The sequence below is a fragment of the Eubalaena glacialis genome, chromosome 6, assembly GCF_028564815.1.
Source record: "Eubalaena glacialis isolate mEubGla1 chromosome 6, mEubGla1.1.hap2.+ XY, whole genome shotgun sequence".
NCBI classification, from domain to species: Eukaryota; Metazoa; Chordata; class Mammalia; order Artiodactyla; family Balaenidae; genus Eubalaena; species Eubalaena glacialis.
Window position 1 is genome coordinate 137948729 of NC_083721.1, and position 20293 is coordinate 137969021.

The window sequence follows — 20293 nt, forward strand, 5'->3', positions numbered from 1 at the left end:
CTAGTTTTCCCATTATGAAAGCTCCGTTGATGCGGCCCCGAAGCTACCTGAAAAGCACTGTTGTTACCGTGCTTTTACTTACAGCCGGCATGGTTCATAGAAGAAAATGAGTTTTCTCGAAAGAAACCTTGTGCTTCCAGTTCCTAGTTGGAAGCTCACCCTGCTCTGCTCTATACCAAACGTGAAAGTCAATGTGAGCACTAGCCTCGAAGTAAGGCCCTGATTATCCTGGCAAAACGGGAGGCGTGCAGCAGCTCCATGAGGCCTTCATCGCTGTTCTGCTTTAGTTTCACGGTAGTAAGCTTTCCAACATTCCTAGGGACTTTGCTTAAGCAACCGTTTCGGTACCAGAACACTGCGTAGAGACAGTAAGCTCTGGTCCTGCGTGTATGCTGCGTGTCAACCTAGAAATTGGAGACTGATGGCATAAGGCTTCTTTTCCCATTATGAAAGCTCCGTTCATGCGGCCTCGAAGCTACCTGAAAAGCATTGTTGTTGCCGGGGTTTTCCTCACTGCCGGAATGGTTCTGAGAAGAAAATGAGTTTTCTCCTGAGAAACCTTGGGTTTCCAGTTAATTGTTGGAAGCTCACCCTGCTCTGCGCTATACCTAAAGTGAAAGTCAACGTGAGCCCAAGCTTCGAAGTAAGGCCCTGATTATCCTTGCAAAACGAGAGGCGTGCAGCAGCTCCATGAGGCCTTCATCGTTCTTCTGCTTTAGTTTCAAGGTAGTAAGCTTTTCAACACTCCTAGGGGCCTTGCTTCAGCACCCGTTTCAGTACCAGAACACTGCGTAGAACCAGGAAGCTCTGCTCCTGCGTGTATGCTGCGTGTCAACCTAGAAATTAGAGACTGATGGCACAAGGCTAGTTTTCCCATTATGAAAGCTCCGTTGATGCGGCCCCGAAGCTACCTGAAAAGCACTGTTGTTACTGTGCTTTTACTTACAGCCGGCATGGTTCATAGAAGAAAATGAGTTTTCTCGAAAGAAACCTTGTGCTTCCAGTTCCTAGTTGGAAGCTCACCCTGCTCTGCTCTATACCAAACGTGAAAGTCAATGTGAGCACTAGCCTCGAAGTAAGGTCCGGATTATCCTGGCAGAACGGGAGGCGTGCAGCAGCTCCATGAGGCCTTCATCGCTGTTCTGCTTTAGTTTCACGGTAGTAAGCTTTCCAAGACTCCTAGGGACTTTGCTTAAGCAACCGTTTCGGTACCAGAACACTGCGTAGACAGTAAGCTCTGGTCCTGCGTGTATGCTGCGTGTCAACCTAGATATTGGAGACTGATGGCATAAAGCTTCTTTTCCCATTATGAAAGCTCCGTTCATGCGGCCTCGAAGCTACCTGAAAAGCATGGTTGTTGCCGGGGTTTTCCTCACTGCCGGCATGGTTCTGAGAAAAAAATGAGTTTTCTCCTAAGAAACCATGGGTTTCCAGTTCCTTGTTGGAAGCTCACCCTGCTCTGCTCGATACCTAATGTGAAAGTCAACGTGAGCCCAAGCTTCGAAGTAAGGCCCTGATTATCCTTGCAAAACGAGAGGCGTGCAGCAGCTCCATGAGGCCTTCATCGTTGTTCTGCTTTAGTTTCAAGGTAGTAAGCTTTGCAACACTCCTAGGGGACTTGCTTCAGCACCCGTTTCAGTACCAGAACACTGCGTAGAAACAGGAAGCTCTGCTCCTGCGTGTATGCTGCGTGTCAACCTAGAAATTAGAGACTGATGGCACAAGGCTAGTTTTCCCATTATGAAAGCTCCGTTGATGCGGCCCCGAAGCTACCTGAAAAGCACTGTTGTTACCGTGCTTTTACTTACAGCCGGCATGGTTCATAGAAGAAAATGAGTTTTCTCGAAGAAACCTTGTGCTTCCAGTTCCTAGTTGGAAGCTCACCCTGCTCTGCTCTATACCAAACGTGAAAGTCAATGTGAGCACTAGCCTCGAAGTAAGGCCCTGATTATCCTGGCAAAACGGGAGGCGTGCAGCAGCTCCATGAGGCCTTCATCGCTGTTCTGCTTTAGTTTCACGGTAGTAAGCTTTCCAACATTCCTAGGGACTTTGCTTAAGCAACCGTTTCGGTACCAGAACACTGCGTAGAGACAGTAAGCTCTGGTCCTGCGTGTATGCTGCGTGTCAACCTAGAAATTGGAGACTGATGGCATAAGGCTTCTTTTCCCATTATGAAAGCTCCGTTCATGCGGCCTCGAAGCTACCTGAAAAGCATTGTTGTTGCCGGGGTTTTCCTCACTGCCGGCATGGTTCTGAGAAGAAAATGAGTTTTCTCCTACGAAACCTTGGGTTTCCAGTTCCTTGTTGGAAGCTCACCCTGCTCTGCGCTATACCTAAAGTGAAAGTCAACGTGAGCCCAAGCTTCAAAGTAAGGCCCTGATTATCCTTGCAAAACGAGAGGCGTGCAGCAGCTCCATGAGGCCTTCATCGTTGTTCTGCTTTAGTTTCAAGGTAGTAAGCTTTTCAACACTCCTAGGGGACTTGCTTCAGCACCCGTTTCAGTACCAGAACACTGCGTAGAACCAGGAAGCTCTGCTCCTGCGTGTATGCTGCGTGTCAACCTGGAAATTAGAGACTGATGGCACAAGGCTAGTTTTCCCATTATGAAAGCTCCGTTGATGCGGCCCTGAAGCTACCTGAAAAGCACTGTTGTTACCGTGCTTTTACTTACAGCCGGCATGGTTCATAGAAGAAAATGAGTTTTCTCGAAAGAAACCTTGTGCTTCCAGTTCCTAGTTGGAAGCTCACCCGGCTCTGCTCTATACCAAACGTGAAAGTCAATGTGAGCACTAGCCTCGAAATAAGACCCTGATTATCCTGGCAAAACGGGAGGCGTGCAGCAGCTCCATGAGGCCTTCATCGCTGTTCTGCTTTAGTTTCACGGTAGTAAGCTTTCCAACATTCCTAGGGACTTTGCTTAAGCAACCGTTTCGGTACCAGAACACTGCGTAGAGACAGTAAGCTCTGGTCCTGCGTGTATGCTGCGTGTCAACCTAGAAATTGGAGACTGATGGCATAAGGCTTCTTTTCCCATTATGAAAGCTCCGTTCATGCGGCCTCGAAGCTACCTGAAAAGCATTGTTGTTGCCGGGGTTTTCCTCACTGCCGGCATGGTTCTGAGAAGAAAATGAGTTTTCTCCTGAGAAACCTTGGGTTTCCAGTTCCTTGTTGGAAGCTCACCCTGCTCTGCGCTATACCTAAAGTGAAAGTCAACGTGAGCCGAAGCTTCGAAGTAAGGCCCTGATTATCCTTGCAAAACGAGACGCGTGCAGCAGCTCCATGAGGCCTTCATCGTTGTTCTGCTTTAGTTTCAAGGTAGTAAGCTTTTCAACACTCCTAGGGGCCTTGCTTCAGCACCCGTTTCAGTACCAGAACACTGCGTAGAACCAGGAAGGTCTGCTCCTGCGTGTATGCTGCGTGTCAACCTAGAAATTGGAGACTGATGGCATAAAGCTTCTTATCTCATTATGAAAGCTCCGTTCATGCGGCCTCGATGCTACCTGAAAAGCATGGTTGTTGCCGGGGTTTTCCTCACTGCCGGCATGGTTCTGAGAAGAAAATGAGTTTTCTCGAAAGAAACCTTGTGCTTCCAGTTCCTAGTTGGAAGCTCACCCTGCTCTGCTCTATACCAAACGTGAAAGTCAATGTGAGCACTAGCCTCGAAGTAAGGCCCTGATTATCCTGGCAAAACGGGAGGCGTGCAGCAGCTCCATGAGGCCTTCATCGCTGTTCTGCTTTAGTTTCACGGTAGTAAGCTTTCCAACATTCCTAGGGACTTTGCTTAAGCAACCGTTTCGGTACCAGAACACTGCGTAGAGACAGTAAGCTCTGGTCCTGCGTGTATGCTGCGTGTCAACCTAGAAATTGGAGACTGATGGCATAAGGCTTCTTTTCCCATTATGAAAGCTCCGTTCATGCGGCCTCGAAGCTACCTGAAAAGCATTGTTGTTGCCGGGGTTTTCCTCACTGCCGGCATGGTTCTGAGAAGAAAATGAGTTTTCTCCTAAGAAACCGTGGGATTCCCGTTCCTTTGGAAGCTCACCCTGCTCTGCTCTATACCTAAAATGAAAGTCAACGTGAGCCCAAGCTTCGAAGTAAGGCCCTGATTATCCTTGCAAAACGAGAGGCGTGCAGTAGCTCCATGAGGCCTTCATCGTTGTTCTGCTTTAGTTTCAAGGTAGTAAGCTTTTCAACACTCCTAGGGGCCTTGCTTCAGCACCCGTTTCAGTACCAGAACACTGCGTAGAACCAGGAAGCTCTGCTCCTGCGTGTATGCTGCGTGTCAACCTAGAAATTAGAGACTGATGGCACAAGGCTAGTTTTCCCATTATGAAAGCTCCGTTGATGCGGCCCCGAAGCTACCTGAAAAACACTGTTGTTACCGTGCTTTTACTTACAGCCGGCATGGTTCATAGAAGAAAATGAGTTTTCTCGAAAGAAACCTTGTGCTTCCAGTTCCTAGTTGGAAGCTCACCCTGCTCTGCTCTATACCAAACGTGAAAGTCAATGTGAGCACTAGCCTCGAAGTAAGGCCCTGATTATCCTGGCAAAACGGGAGGCGTGCAGCAGCTCCATGAGGCCTTCATCGCTGTTCTGCTTTAGTTTCACGGTAGTAAGCTTTCCAACATTCCTAGGGACTTTGCTTAAGCAACCGTTTCGGTACCAGAACACTGCGTAGAGACAGTAAGCTCTGGTCCTGCGTGTATGCTGCGTGTCAACCTAGAAATTGGAGACTGATGGCATAAGGCTTCTTTTCCCATTATGAAAGCTCCGTTCATGCGGCCTCGAAGCTACCTGAAAAGCATTGTTGTTGCCGGGGTTTTCCTCACTGCCGGCATGGTTCTGAGAAGAAAATGAGTTTTCTCCTGAGAAACCTTGGGTTTCCAGTTCCTTGTTGGAAGCTCACCCTGCTCTGCGCTATACCTAAAGTGAAAGTCAACGTGAGCCCAAGCTTCGAAGTAAGGCCCTGATTATCCTTGAAAAACGAGAGGCGTGCAGCAGCTCCATGAGGCCTTCATCGTTGTTCTGCTTTAGTGTCAAGGTAGTAAGCTTTGCAACACTCCTAGGGGCCTTGCTTCAGCACCCGTTTCAGTACCAGAACACTGCGTAGAACCAGGAAGCTCTGCTCCTGCGTGTATGCTGCGTGTCAACCTAGAAATTAGAGACTGATGGCACAAGGCTAGTTTTCCCATTATGAAAGCTCCGTTGATGCGGCCCCGAAGCTACCTGAAAAGCACTGTTGTTACCGTGCTTTTACTTACAGCCGGCATGGTTCATAGAAGAAAATGAGTTTTCTCGAAAGAAACCTTGTGCTTCCAGTTCCTAGTTGGAAGCTCACCCTGCTCTGCTCTATACCAAACGTGAAAGTCAATGTGAGCACTAGCCTCGAAGTAAGGCCCTGATTATCCTGGCAAAATGGGAGGCGTGCAGCAGCTCCACGAGGCCTTCATCGCTGTTCTGCTTTAGTTTCACGGTAGTAAGCTTTCCAACATTCCTAGGGACATTGCTTAAGCAACCGTTTCGGTACCAGAACACTGCGTAGAGACAGTAAGCTCTGGTCCTGCGTGTATGCTGCGTGTCAACCTAGAAATTGGAGACTGATGGCATAAGGCTTCTTTTCCCATTATGAAAGCTCCGTTCATGCGGCCTCGAAGCTACCTGAAAAGCATTGTTGTTGCCTGGGTTTTCCTCACTGCCGGCATGGTTCTGAGAAGAAAATGAGTTTTCTCCTGAGAAACCTTGGGTTTCCAGTTCCTTGTTGGAAGCTCACCCTGCTCTGCGCTATACCTAAACTGAAAGTCAACGTGAGCCCAAGCTTCGAAGTAAGGCCCTGATTATCCTTGCAAAACGAGAGGCGTGCAGCAGCTCCATGAGGCCTTCATCGTTGTTCTGCTTTAGTTTCAAGGTAGTAAGCTTTGCAACACTCCTAGGGGCCTTGCTTCAGCACCCGTTTCCGTACCAGAACACTGCGTAGAACCAGGAAGCTCTGCTCCTGCGTGTATGCTGCGTGTCAACCTAGAAATTAGAGACTGATGGCACAAGGCTAGTTTTCCCATTATGAAAGCTCCGTTGATGCGGCCCCGAAGCTACCTGAAAAGCACTGTTGTTACCGTGCTTTTACTTACAGCCGGCATGGTTCATAGAAGAAAATGAGTTTTCTCGAAAGAAACCTTGTGCTTCCAGTTCCTAGTTGGAAGCTCACCCTGCTCTGCTCTATACCAAACGTGAAAGTCAATGTGAGCACTAGCCTCGAAGTAAGGCCCTGATTATCCTGGCAAAATGGGAGGCGTGCAGCAGCTCCACGAGGCCTTCATCGCTGTTCTGCTTTAGTTTCACGGTAGTAAGCTTTCCAACATTCCTAGGGACATTGCTTAAGCAACCGTTTCGGTACCAGAACACTGCGTAGAGACAGTAAGCTCTGGTCCTGCGTGTATGCTGCGTGTCAACCTAGAAATTGGAGACTGATGGCATAAGGCTTCTTTTCCCATTATGAAAGCTCCGTTCATGCGGCCTCGAAGCTACCTGAAAAGCATTGTTGTTGCCTGGGTTTTCCTCACTGCCGGCATGGTTCTGAGAAGAAAATGAGTTTTCTCCTGAGAAACCTTGGGTTTCCAGTTCCTTGTTGGAAGCTCACCCTGCTCTGCGCTATACCTAAAGTGAAAGTCAACGTGAGCCCAAGCTTCGAAGTAAGGCCCTGATTATCCTTGCAAAACGAGAGGCGTGCAGCAGCTCCATGAGGCCTTCATCGTTGTTCTGCTTTAGTTTCAAGGTAGTAAGCTTTTCAACACTCCTAGGGGCCTTGCTTCAGCACCCGTTTCAGTACCAGAACACTGCGTAGAACCAGGAAGCTCTGCTCCTGCGTGTATGCTGCGTGTCAACCTAGAAATTAGAGACTGATGGCACAAGGCTAGTTTTCCCATTATGAAAGCTCCGTTGATGCGGCCCCGAAGCTACCTGAAAAGCACTGTTGTTACCGTGCTTTTACTTACAGCCGGCATGGTTCATAGAAGAAAATGAGTTTTCTCGAAAGAAACCTTGTGCTTCCAGTTCCTAGTTGGAAGCTCACCCTGCTCTGCTCTATACCAAACGTGAAAGTCAATGTGAGCACTAGCCTCGAAGTAAGGCCCGGATTATCCTGGCAAAACGGGAGGCGTGCAGCAGCTCCATGAGGCCTTCATCGCTGTTCTGCTTTAGTTTCACGGTAGTAAGCTTTCCAAGACTCCTAGGGACTTTGCTTAAGCAACCGTTTCGGTACCAGAACACTGCGTAGACAGTAAGCTCTGGTCCTGCGTGTATGCTGCGTGTCAACCTAGATATTGGAGACTGATGGCATAAAGCTTCTTTTCCCATTATGAAAGCTCCGTTCATGCGGCCTCGAAGCTACCTGAAAAGCATGGTTGTTGCCGGGGTTTTCCTCACTGCCTGCATGGTTCTGAGAAGAAAATGAGTTTTCTCCTAAGAAACCTTGGGTTTCCAGTTCCTTGTTGGAAGCTCACCCTGCTCTGCTCGATACCTAATGTGAAAGTCAACGTGAGCCCAAGCTTCGAAGTAAGGCCCTGATTATCCTTGCAAAACGAGAGGCGTGCAGCAGCTCCATGAGGACTTCATCGTTGTTCTGCTTTAGTTTCAAGGTAGTAAGCTTTGCAACACTCGTAGGGGACTTGCTTCAGCACCCGTTTCAGTACCAGAACACTGCGTAGAACCAGAAAGCTCTGCTCCTGCGTGTATGCTGCGTGTCAACCTAGAAATTAGAGACTGATGGCACAAGGCTAGTTTTCCCATTATGAAAGCTCCGTTGATGCGGCCCCGAAGCTACCTGAAAAGCACTGTTGTTACCGTGCTTTTACTTACAGCCGGCATGGTTCATAGAAGAAAATGAGTTTTCTCGAAAGAAACCTTGTGCTTCCAGTTCCTAGTTGGAAGCTCACCCTGCTCTGCTCTATACCAAACGTGAAAGTCAATGTGAGCACTAGCCTCGAAGTAAGGCCCTGATTATCCTGGCAAAACGGGAGGCGTGCAGCAGCTCCATGAGGCCTTCATCGCTGTTCTGCTTTAGTTTCACGGTAGTAAGCTTTCCAACATTCCTAGGGACTTTGCTTAAGCAACCGTTTCGGTACCAGAACACTGCGTAGAGACAGTAAGCTCTGGTCCTGCGTGTATGCTGCGTGTCAACCTAGAAATTGGAGACTGATGGCATAAGGCTTCTTTTCCCATTATGAAAGCTCCGTTCATGCGGCCTCGAAGCTACCTGAAAAGCATTGTTGTTGCCGGGGTTTTCCTCACTGCCGGCATGGTTCTGAGAAGAAAATGAGTTTTCTCCTACGAAACCTTGGGTTTCCAGTTCCTTGTTGGAAGCTCACCCTGCTCTGCGCTATACCTAAAGTGAAAGTCAACGTGAGCCCAAGCTTCAAAGTAAGGCCCTGATTATCCTTGCAAAACGAGAGGCGTGCAGCAGATCCATGAGGCCTTCATCGTTGTTCTGCTTTAGTTTCAAGGTAGTAAGCTTTTCAACACTCCTAGGGGACTTGCTTCAGCACCCGTTTCAGTACCAGAACACTGCGTAGAACCAGGAAGCTCTGCTCCTGCGTGTATGCTGCGTGTCAACCTAGAAATTAGAGACTGATGGCACAAGGCTAGTTTTCCCATTATGAAAGCTCCGTTGATGCGGCCCCGAAGCTACCTGAAAAGCACTGTTGTTACCGTGCTTTTACTTACAGCCGGCATGGTTCATAGAAGAAAATGAGTTTTCTCGAAAGAAACCTTGTGCTTCCAGTTCCTAGTTGGAAGCTCACCCTGCTCTGCTCTATACCAAACGTGAAAGTCAATGTGAGCACTAGCCTCGAAGTAAGGCCCTGATTATCCTGGCAAAACGGGAGGCGTGCAGCAGCTCCATGAGGCCTTCATCGCTGTTCTGCTTTAGTTTCACGGTAGTAAGCTTTCCAACATTCCTAGGGACATTGCTTAAGCAACCGTTTCGGTACCAGAACACTGCGTAGAGACAGTAAGCTCTGGTCCTGCGTGTATGCTGCGTGTCAACCTAGAAATTGGAGACTGATGGCATAAGGCTTCTTTTCCCATTATGAAAGCTCCGTTCATGCGGCCTCGAAGCTACCTGAAAAGCATTGTTGTTGCCTGGGTTTTCCTCACTGCCGGCATGGTTCTGAGAAGAAAATGAGTTTTCTCCTGAGAAACCTTGGGTTTCCAGTTCCTTGTTGGAAGCTCACCCTGCTCTGCTCGATACCTAATGTGAAAGTCAACGTGAGCCCAAGCTTCGAAGTAAGGCCCTGATTATCCTTGCAAAACGAGAGGCGTGCAGCAGCTCCATGAGGACTTCATCGTTGTTCTGCTTTAGTTTCAAGGTAGTAAGCTTTGCAACACTCGTAGGGGACTTGCTTCAGCACCCGTTTCAGTACCAGAACACTGCGTAGAACCAGGAAGCTCTGCTCCTGCGTGTATGCTGCGTGTCAACCTAGAAATTAGAGACTGATGGCACAAGGCTAGTTTTCCCATTATGAAAGCTCCGTTGATGCGGCCCCGAAGCTACCTGAAAAGCACTGTTGTTACCGTGCTTTTACTTACAGCCGGCATGGTTCATAGAAGAAAATGAGTTTTCTCGAAAGAAACCTTGTGCTTCCAGTTCCTAGTTGGAAGCTCACCCTGCTCTGCTCTATACCAAACGTGAAAGTCAATGTGAGCACTAGCCTCGAAGTAAGGCCCTGATTATCCTGGCAAAACGGGAGGCGTGCAGCAGCTCCATGAGGCCTTCATCGCTGTTCTGCTTTAGTTTCACGGTAGTAAGCTTTCCAAGACTCCTAGGGACTTTGCTTAAGCAACCGTTTCGGTACCAGAACACTGCGTAGACAGTAAGCTCTGGTCCTGCGTGTATGCTGCGTGTCAACCTAGATATTGGAGACTGATGGCATAAAGCTTCTTTTCCCATTATGAAAGCTCCGTTCATGCGGCCTCGAAGCTACCTGAAAAGCATGGTTGTTGCCGGGGTTTTCCTCACTGCCTGCATGGTTCTGAGAAGAAAATGAGTTTTCTCCTAAGAAACCTTGGGTTTCCAGTTCCTTGTTGGAAGCTCACCCTGCTCTGCTCGATACCTAATGTGAAAGTCAACGTGAGCCCAAGCTTCGAAGTAAGGCCCTGATTATCCTTGCAAAACGAGAGGCGTGCAGCAGCTCCATGAGGATTTCATCGTTGTTCTGCTTTAGTTTCAAGGTAGTAAGCTTTGCAACACTCGTAGGGGACTTGCTTCAGCACCCGTTTCAGTACCAGAACACTGCGTAGAACCAGAAAGCTCTGCTCCTGCGTGTATGCTGCGTGTCAACCTAGAAATTAGAGACTGATGGCACAAGGCTAGTTTTCCCATTATGAAAGCTCCGTTGATGCGGCCCCGAAGCTACCTGAAAAGCACTGTTGTTACCGTGCTTTTACTTACAGCCGGCATGGTTCATAGAAGAAAATGAGTTTTCTCGAAAGAAACCTTGTGCTTCCAGTTCCTAGTTGGAAGCTCACCCTGCTCTGCTCTATACCAAACGTGAAAGTCAATGTGAGCACTAGCCTCGAAGTAAGGCCCTGATTATCCTGGCAAAACGGGAGGCGTGCAGCAGCTCCATGAGGCCTTCATCGCTGTTCTGCTTTAGTTTCACGGTAGTAAGCTTTCCAACATTCCTAGGGACTTTGCTTAAGCAACCGTTTCGGTACCAGAACACTGCGTAGAGACAGTAAGCTCTGGTCCTGCGTGTATGCTGCGTGTCAACCTAGAAATTGGAGACTGATGGCATAAGGCTTCTTTTCCCATTATGAAAGCTCCGTTCATGCGGCCTCGAAGCTACCTGAAAAGCATTGTTGTTGCCGGGGTTTTCCTCACTGCCGGCATGGTTCTGAGAAGAAAATGAGTTTTCTCCTACGAAACCTTGGGTTTCCAGTTCCTTGTTGGAAGCTCACCCTGCTCTGCGCTATACCTAAAGTGAAAGTCAACGTGAGCCCAAGCTTCAAAGTAAGGCCCTGATTATCCTTGCAAAACGAGAGGCGTGCAGCAGATCCATGAGGCCTTCATCGTTGTTCTGCTTTAGTTTCAAGGTAGTAAGCTTTTCAACACTCCTAGGGGACTTGCTTCAGCACCCGTTTCAGTACCAGAACACTGCGTAGAACCAGGAAGCTCTGCTCCTGCGTGTATGCTGCGTGTCAACCTAGAAATTAGAGACTGATGGCACAAGGCTAGTTTTCCCATTATGAAAGCTCCGTTGATGCGGCCCCGAAGCTACCTGAAAAGCACTGTTGTTACCGTGCTTTTACTTACAGCCGGCATGGTTCATAGAAGAAAATGAGTTTTCTCGAAAGAAACCTTGTGCTTCCAGTTCCTAGTTGGAAGCTCACCCTGCTCTGCTCTATACCAAACGTGAAAGTCAATGTGAGCACTAGCCTCGAAGTAAGGCCCTGATTATCCTGGCAAAACGGGAGGCGTGCAGCAGCTCCATGAGGCCTTCATCGCTGTTCTGCTTTAGTTTCACGGTAGTAAGCTTTCCAACATTCCTAGGGACATTGCTTAAGCAACCGTTTCGGTACCAGAACACTGCGTAGAGACAGTAAGCTCTGGTCCTGCGTGTATGCTGCGTGTCAACCTAGAAATTGGAGACTGATGGCATAAGGCTTCTTTTCCCATTATGAAAGCTCCGTTCATGCGGCCTCGAAGCTACCTGAAAAGCATTGTTGTTGCCTGGGTTTTCCTCACTGCCGGCATGGTTCTGAGAAGAAAATGAGTTTTCTCCTGAGAAACCTTGGGTTTCCAGTTCCTTGTTGGAAGCTCACCCTGCTCTGCTCGATACCTAATGTGAAAGTCAACGTGAGCCCAAGCTTCGAAGTAAGGCCCTGATTATCCTTGCAAAACGAGAGGCGTGCAGCAGCTCCATGAGGACTTCATCGTTGTTCTGCTTTAGTTTCAAGGTAGTAAGCTTTGCAACACTCGTAGGGGACTTGCTTCAGCACCCGTTTCAGTACCAGAACACTGCGTAGAACCAGGAAGCTCTGCTCCTGCGTGTATGCTGCGTGTCAACCTAGAAATTAGAGACTGATGGCACAAGGCTAGTTTTCCCATTATGAAAGCTCCGTTGATGCGGCCCCGAAGCTACCTGAAAAGCACTGTTGTTACCGTGCTTTTACTTACAGCCGGCATGGTTCATAGAAGAAAATGAGTTTTCTCGAAAGAAACCTTGTGCTTCCAGTTCCTAGTTGGAAGCTCACCCTGCTCTGCTCTATACCAAACGTGAAAGTCAATGTGAGCACTAGCCTCGAAGTAAGGCCCTGATTATCCTGGCAAAACGGGAGGCGTGCAGCAGCTCCATGAGGCCTTCATCGCTGTTCTGCTTTAGTTTCACGGTAGTAAGCTTTCCAACATTCCTAGGGACTTTGCTTAAGCAACCGTTTCGGTACCAGAACACTGCGTAGAGACAGTAAGCTCTGGTCCTGCGTGTATGCTGCGTGTCAACCTAGAAATTGGAGACTGATGGCATAAGGCTTCTTTTCCCATTATGAAAGCTCCGTTCATGCGGCCTCGAAGCTACCTGAAAAGCATTGTTGTTGCCGGGGTTTTCCTCACTGCCGGCATGGTTCTGAGAAGAAAATGAGTTTTCTCCTGAGAAACCTTGGGTTTCCAGTTCCTTGTTGGAAGCTCACCCTGCTCTGCGCTATACCTAAAGTGAAAGTGAACGTGAGCCCAAGCTTCAAAGTAAGGCCCTGATTATCCTTGCAAAACGAGAGGCGTGCAGCAGATCCATGAGGCCTTCATCGTTGTTCTGCTTTAGTTTCAAGGTAGTAAGCTTTTCAACACTCCTAGGGGACTTGCTTCAGCACCCGTTTCAGTACCAGAACACTGCGTAGAACCAGGAATCTCTGCTCCTGCGTGTATGCTGCGTGTCAACCTAGAAATTAGAGACTGATGGCACAAGGCTAGTTTTCCCATTATGAAAGCTCCGTTGATGCGGCCCCGAAGCTACCTGAAAAGCACTGTTGTTACCGTGCTTTTACTTACAGCCGGCATGGTTCATAGAAGAAAATGAGTTTTCTCGAAAGAAACCTTGTGCTTCCAGTTCCTAGTTGGAAGCTCACCCTGCTCTGCTCTATACCAAACGTGAAAGTCAATGTGAGCACTAGCCTCGAAGTAAGGCCCTGATTATCCTGGCAAAACGGGAGGCGTGCAGCAGCTCCATGAGGCCTTCATCGCTGTTCTGCTTTAGTTTCACGGTAGTAAGCTTTCCAACATTCCTAGGGACTTTGCTTAAGCAACCGTTTCGGTACCAGAACACTGCGTAGAGACAGTAAGCTCTGGTCCTGCGTGTATGCTGCGTGTCAACCTAGAAATTGGAGACTGATGGCATAAGGCTTCTTTTCCCATTATGAAAGCTCCGTTCATGCGGCCTCGAAGCTACCTGAAAAGCATTGTTGTTGCCGGGGTTTTCCTCACTGCCGGCATGGTTCTGAGAAGAAAATGAGTTTTCTCCTACGAAACCTTGGGTTTCCAGTTCCTTGTTGGAAGCTCACCCTGCTCTGCGCTATACCTAAAGTGAAAGTGAACGTGAGCCCAAGCTTCCAAGTAAGGCCCTGATTATCCTTGCAAAACGAGAGGCGTGCAGCAGATCCATGAGGCCTTCATCGTTGTTCTGCTTTAGTTTCAAGGTAGTAAGCTTTTCAACACTCCTAGGGGACTTGCTTCAGCACCCGTTTCAGTACCAGAACACTGCGTAGAACCAGGAAGCTCTGCTCCTGCGTGTATGCTGCGTGTCAACCTAGAAATTAGAGACTGATGGCACAAGGCTAGTTTTCCCATTATGAAAGCTCCGTTGATGCGGCCCCGAAGCTACCTGAAAAGTACTGTTGTTACCGTGCTTTTACTTACAGCCGGCATGGTTCATAGAAGAAAATGAGTTTTCTCGAAAGAAACCTTGTGCTTCCAGTTCCTAGTTGGAAGCTCACCCTGCTGTGCTCTATACCAAACGTGAAAGTCAATGTGAGGACTAGCCTCGAAGTAAGGCCCTGATTGTCCTGGCAAAACGGGAGGCGTGCAGCAGCTCCATGAGGCCTTCATCGCTGTTCTGCTTTAGTTTCACGGTAGTAAGCTTTCCAACATTCCTAGGGACATTGCTTAAGCAACCGTTTCGGTACCAGAACACTGCGTAGAGAGAGTAAGCTCTGGTCCTGCGTGTATGCTGCGTGTCAACCTAGATATTGGAGACTGATGGCATAAAGCTTCTTTTCCCATTATGAAAGCTCCGTTCATGTGGCCTCGAAGCTACCTGAAAAGCATGGTTGTTGCCGGGGTTTTCCTCACTGCCGGCATGGTTCTGAGAAGAAAATGAGTTTTCTCCTAAGAAACCTTGGGTTTCCAGTTCCTTGTTGGAAGCTCACCCTGCTCTGCTCGATACCTAATGTGAAAGTCAACGTGAGCCCAAGCTTCGAAGTAAGGCCCTGATTATCCTTGCAAAACGAGAGGCGTGCAGCAGCTCCATGAGGACTTCATCGTTGTTCTGCTTTAGTTTCAAGGTAGTAAGCTTTGCAACACTCGTAGGGGACTTGCTTCAGCACCCGTTTCAGTACCAGAACACTGCGTAGAACCAGGAAGCTCTGCTCCTGCGTGTATGCTGCGTGTCAACCTAGAAATTAGAGACTGATGGCACAAGGCTAGTTTTCCCATTATGAAAGCTCCGTTGATGCGGCCCCGAAGCTACCTGAAAAGCACTGTTGTTACCGTGCTTTTACTTACAGCCGGCATGGTTCATAGAAGAAAATGAGTTTTCTCGAAAGAAACCTTGTGCTTCCAGTTCCTAGTTGGAAGCTCACCCTGCTCTGCTCTATACCAAACGTGAAAGTCAATGTGAGCACTAGCCTCGAAGTAAGGCCCTGATTATCCTGGCAAAACGGGAGGCGTGCAGCAGCTCCATGAGGCCTTCATCGCTGTTCTGCTTTAGTTTCACGGTAGTAAGCTTTCCAACATTCCTAGGGACTTTGCTTAAGCAACCGTTTCGGTACCAGAACACTGCGTAGAGACAGTAAGCTCTGGTCCTGCGTGTATGCTGCGTGTCAACCTAGAAATTGGAGACTGATGGCATAAGGCTTCTTTTCCCATTATGAAAGCTCCGTTCATGCGGCCTCGAAGCTACCTGAAAAGCATTGTTGTTGCCGGGGTTTTCCTCACTGCCGGCATGGTTCTGAGAAGAAAATGAGTTTTCTCCTACGAAACCTTGGGTTTCCAGTTCCTTGTTGGAAGCTCACCCTGCTCTGCGCTATACCTAAAGTGAAAGTGAACGTGAGCCCAAGCTTCAAAGTAAGGCCCTGATTATCCTTGCAAAACGAGAGGCGTGCAGCAGATCCATGAGGCCTTCATCGTTGTTCTGCTTTAGTTTCAAGGTAGTAAGCTTTTCAACACTCCTAGAGGACTTGCTTCAGCACCCGTTTCAGTACCAGAACACTGCGTAGAACCAGGAAGCTCTGCTCCTGCGTGTATGCTGCGTGTCAACCTGGAAATTAGAGACTGATGGCACAAGGCTAGTTTTCCCATTATGAAAGCTCCATTGATGCGGCCCTGAAGCTACCTGAAAAGCACTGTTGTTACCGTGCTTTTACTTACAGCCGGCATGGTTCATAGAAGAAAATGAGTTTTCTCGAAAGAAACCTTGTGCTTCCAGTTCCTAGTTGGAAGCTCACCCTGCTCTGCTCTATACCAAACATGAAAGTCAATGTGAGCACTAGCCTCGAAGTAAGGCCCTGATTATCCTGGCAAAACGGGAGGCGTGCAGCTGCTCCATGAGGCCTTCATCGCTGTTCTGCTTTAGTTTCACGGTAGTAAGCTTTCCAACATTCCTAGGGACTTTGCTTAAGCAACCGTTTCGGTACCAGAACACTGCGTAGAGACAGTAAGCTCTGGTCCTGCGTGTATGCTGCGTGTCAACCTAGAAATTGGAGACTGATGGCATAAGGCTTCTTTTCCCATTATGAAAGCTCCGTTCATGCGGCCTCGAAGCTACCTGAAAAGCATTGTTGTTGCCGGGGTTTTCCTCACTGCCGGCATGGTTCTGAGAAGAAAATGAGTTTTCTCCTACGAAACCTTGGGTTTCCAGTTCCTTGTTGGAAGCTCACCCTGCTCTGCGCTATACCTAAAGTGAAAGTCAACGTGAGCCCAAGCTTCAAAGTAAGGCCCTGATTATCCTTGCAAAACGAGAGGCGTGCAGCAGATCCATGAGGCCTTCATCGTTGTTCTGCTTTAGTTTCAAGGTAGTAAGCTTTTCAACACTCCTAGGGGACTTGCTTCAGCACCCGTTTCAGTACCAGAACACTGCGTAGAACCAGGAAGCTCTGCTCCTGCGTGTATGCTGCGTGTCAACCTAGAAATTAGAGACTGATGGCACAAGGCTAGTTTTCCCATTATGAAAGCTCCGTTGATGCGGCCCCGAAGCTACCTGAAAAGCACTGTTGTTACCGTGCTTTTACTTACAGCCGGCATGGTTCATAGAAGAAAATGAGTTTTCTCGAAAGAAACCTTGTGCTTCCAGTTCCTAGTTGGAAGCTCACCCTGCTGTGCTCTATACCAAACGTGAAAGTCAATGTGAGCACTAGCCTCGAAGTAAGGCCCTGATTGTCCTGGCAAAACGGGAGGCGTGCAGCAGCTCCATGAGGCCTTCATCGCTGTTCTGCTTTAGTTTCACGGTAGTAAGCTTTCCAACATTCCTAGGGACATTGCTTAAGCAACCGTTTCGGTACCAGAACACTGCGTAGAGACAGTAAGCTCTGGTCCTGCGTGTATGCTGCGTGTCAACCTAGATATTGGAGACTGATGGCATAAAGCTTCTTTTCCCATTATGAAAGCTCCGTTCATGCGGCCTCGAAGCTACCTGAAAAGCATGGTTGTTGCCGGGGTTTTCCTCACTGCCGGCATGGTTCTGAGAAGAAAATGAGTTTTCTCCTAAGAAACCTTGGGTTTCCAGTTCCTTGTTGGAAGCTCACCCTGCTCTGCTCGATACCTAAAGTGAAAGTCAACGTGAGCCCAAGCTTCGAAGTAAGGCCCTGATTATCCTTGCAAAACGAGAGGCGTGCAGCAGCTCCATGAGGACTTCATCGTTGTTCTGCTTTAGTTTCAAGGTAGTAAGCTTTGCAACACTCGTAGGGGCCTTGCTTCAGCACCCGTTTCAGTACCAGAACACTGCGTAGAACCAGGAAGCTCTGCTCCTGCGTGTATGCTGCGTGTCAACCTAGAAATTAGAGACTGATGGCACAAGGCTAGTTTTCCCATTATGAAAGCTCCGTTGATGCGGCCCCGAAGCTACCTGAAAAGCACTGTTGTTACCGTGCTTTTACTTACAGCCGGCATGGTTCATAGAAGAAAATGAGTTTTTCGAAAGAAACCTTGTGCTTCCAGTTCCTAGTTGGAAGCTCACCCTGCTCTGCTCTATACCAAACGTGAAAGTCAATGTGAGCACTAGCCTCGAAGTAAGGCCCTGATTATCCTGGCAAAACGGGAGGCGTGCAGCAGCTCCATGAGGCCTTCATCGCTGTTCTGCTTTAGTTTCACGGTAGTAAGCTTTCCAACATTCCTAGGGACTTTGCTTAAGCAACCGTTTCGGTACCAGAACACTGCGTAGAGACAGTAAGCTCTGGTCCTGCGTGTATGCTGCGTGTCAACCTAGAAATTGGAGACTGATGGCATAAGGCTTCTTTTCCCATTATGAAAGCTCCGTTCATGCGGCCTCGAAGCTACCTGAAAAGCATTGTTGTTGCCGGGGTTTTCCTCACTGCCGGCATGGTTCTGAGAAGAAAATGAGTTTTCTCCTACGAAACCTTGGGTTTCCAGTTCCTTGTTGGAAGCTCACCCTGCTCTGCGCTATACCTAAAGTGAAAGTCAACGTGAGCCCAAGCTTCAAAGTAAGGCCCTGATTATCCTTGCAAAACGAGAGGCGTGCAGCAGATCCATGAGGCCTTCATCGTTGTTCTGCTTTAGTTTCAAGGTAGTAAGCTTTTCAACACTCCTAGGGGACTTGCTTCAGCACCCGTTTCAGTACCAGAACACTGCGTAGAACCAGGAAGCTCTGCTCCTGCGTGTATGCTGCGTGTCAACCTGGAAATTAGAGACTGATGGCACAAGGCTAGTTTTCCCATTATGAAAGCTCCGTTGATGCGGCCCTGAAGCTACCTGAAAAGCACTGTTGTTACCGTGCTTTTACTTACAGCCGGCATGGTTCATAGAAGAAAATGAGTTTTCTCGAAAGAAACCTTGTGCTTCCAGTTCCTAGTTGGAAGCTCACCCTGCTGTGCTCTATACCAAACGTGAAAGTCAATGTGAGCACTAGCCTCGAAGTAAGGCCCTGATTATCCTGGCAAAACGGGAGGCGTGCAGCAGCTCCATGAGGCCTTCATCGCTGTTCTGCTTTAGTTTCACGGTAGTAAGCTTTCCAACATTCCTAGGGACTTTGCTTAAGCAACCGTTTCGGTACCAGAACACTGCGTAGAGACAGTAAGCTCTGGTCCTGCGTGTATGCTGCGTGTCAACCTAGAAATTGGAGACTGATGGCATAAGGCTTCTTTTCCCATTATGAAAGCTCCGTTCATGCGGCCTCGAAGCTACCTGAAAAGCATTGTTGTTGCCGGGGTTTTCCTCACTGCCGGCATGGTTCTGAGAAGAAAATGAGTTTTCTCCTACGAAACCTTGGGTTTCCAGTTCCTTGTTGGAAGCTCACCCTGCTCTGCGCTATACCTAAAGTGAAAGTGAACGTGAGCCCAAGCTTCAAAGTAAGGCCCTGATTATCCTTGCAAAACGAGAGGCGTGCAGCAGATCCATGAGGCCTTCATCGTTGTTCTGCTTTAGTTTCAAGGTAGTAAGCTTTTCAACACTCCTAGGGGACTTGCTTCAGCACCCGTTTCAGTACCAGAACACTGCGTAGAACCAGGAATCTCTGCTCCTGCGTGTATGCTGCGTGTCAACCTAGATATTGGAGACTGATGGCATAAAGCTTCTTTTCCCATTATGAAAGCTCCGTTCATGCGGCCTCGAAGCTACCTGAAAAGCATGGTTGTTGCCGGGGTTTTCCTCACTGCCTGCATGGTTCTGAGAAGAAAATGAGTTTTCTCCTAAGAAACCTTGGGTTTCCAGTTCCTTGTTGGAAGCTCACCCTGCTCTGCTCGATACCTAATGTGAAAGTCAACGTGAGCCCAAGCTTCGAAGTAAGGCCCTGATTATCCTTGCAAAACGAGAGGCGTGCAGCAGCTCCATGAGGACTTCATCGTTGTTCTGCTTTAGTTTCAAGGTAGTAAGCTTTGCAACACTCGTAGGGGACTTGCTTCAGCACCCGTTTCAGTACCAGAACACTGCGTAGAACCAGAAAGCTCTGCTCCTGCGTGTATGCTGCGTGTCAACCTAGAAATTAGAGACTGATGGCACAAGGCTAGTTTTCCCACTATGAAAGCTCCGTTGATGCGGCCCCGAAGCTACCTGAAAAGCACTGTTGTTACCGTGCTTTTACTTACAGCCGGCATGGTTCATAGAAGAAAATGAGTTTTCTCGAAAGAAACCTTGTGCTTCCAGTTCCTAGTTGGAAGCTCACCCTGCTGTGCTCTATACCAAACGTGAAAGTCAATGTGAGCACTAGCCTCGAAGTAAGGCCCTGATTGTCCTGGCAAAACGGGAGGCGTGCAGCAGCTCCATGAGGCCTTCATCGCTGTTCTGCTTTAGTTTCACGGTAGTAAGCTTTCCAACATTCCTAGGGACATTGCTTAAGCAACCGTTTCGGTACCAGAACACTGCGTAGAGACAGTAAGCTCTGGTCCTGCGTGTATGCTGCGTGTCAACCTAGATATTGGAGACTGATGGCATAAAGCTTCTTTTCCCATTATGAAAGCTCCGTTCATGCGGCCTCGAAGCTACCTGAAAAGCATGGTTGTTGCCGGGGTTTTCCTCACTGCCGGCATGGTTCTGAGAAGAAAATGAGTTTTCTCCTAAGAAACCTTGGGTTTCCAGTTCCTTGTTGGAAGCTCACCCTGCTCTGCTCGATACCTAAAGTGAAAGTCAACGTGAGCCCAAGCTTCGAAGTAAGGCCCTGATTATCCTTGCAAAACGAGAGGCGTGCAGCAGCTCCATGAGGACTTCATCGTTGTTCTGCTTTAGTTTCAAGGTAGTAAGCTTTGCAACACTCGTAGGGGCCTTGCTTCAGCACCCGTTTCAGTACCAGAACACTGCGTAGAACCAGGAAGCTCTGCTCCTGCGTGTATGCTGCGTGTCAACCTAGAAATTAGAGACTGATGGCACAAG